This window comes from Octopus bimaculoides, chromosome 5, assembly GCF_001194135.2.
Source record: "Octopus bimaculoides isolate UCB-OBI-ISO-001 chromosome 5, ASM119413v2, whole genome shotgun sequence".
Classification (NCBI taxonomy): Eukaryota; Metazoa; Mollusca; class Cephalopoda; order Octopoda; family Octopodidae; genus Octopus; species Octopus bimaculoides.
The window spans coordinates 42654272-42654805 of record NC_068985.1 but is presented as its reverse complement, the minus strand read 5'-3'; positions in this window follow the sequence as shown (position 1 = coordinate 42654805).

Below are 534 nucleotides of genomic sequence, written 5' to 3'. Positions count from 1 at the left end.
ATGAGACAGGACAAATTACTGCTGGAAAAAAATAGGAGGGTTGGCTCGATGAGGTGTTTACGTGGAAATATTTTTCACAGATGAGAACACGACAGCGGTTACAGACCAACTCAACTTGGGTCCAAAAACACCTACGATATGTCTTACAAAGACTACCAAACAACCAACAACATTAACAAATACTTCAGAAAATACATTTTACTCTAAATGCAACAACAACAACAGCAGGGCAGCAGTAGCAGCAGCAGAAACGACGACGACGACAACAACAACAACAACAATTTCTAATTTAGCCAGGAAGCCAGCAATTTTTATCGGGAAGAGTTTAATCAATACCACGGACCTGAATAGTAGACACATGCATTATTTGATCATAGACAAGGTGTGGCGGTGTAGTAAGAAGCTTGCTTCCCGACCACATGGTTCTGGGTTCAGTCCTATTGCATGGTACCTCGGGCAGGTGTCTTGTACTATAGCTTCGGGTCGACCAAAATCTTGTGAGTGGATTTGGTAGATGGAAACTGAAAGAAGCCC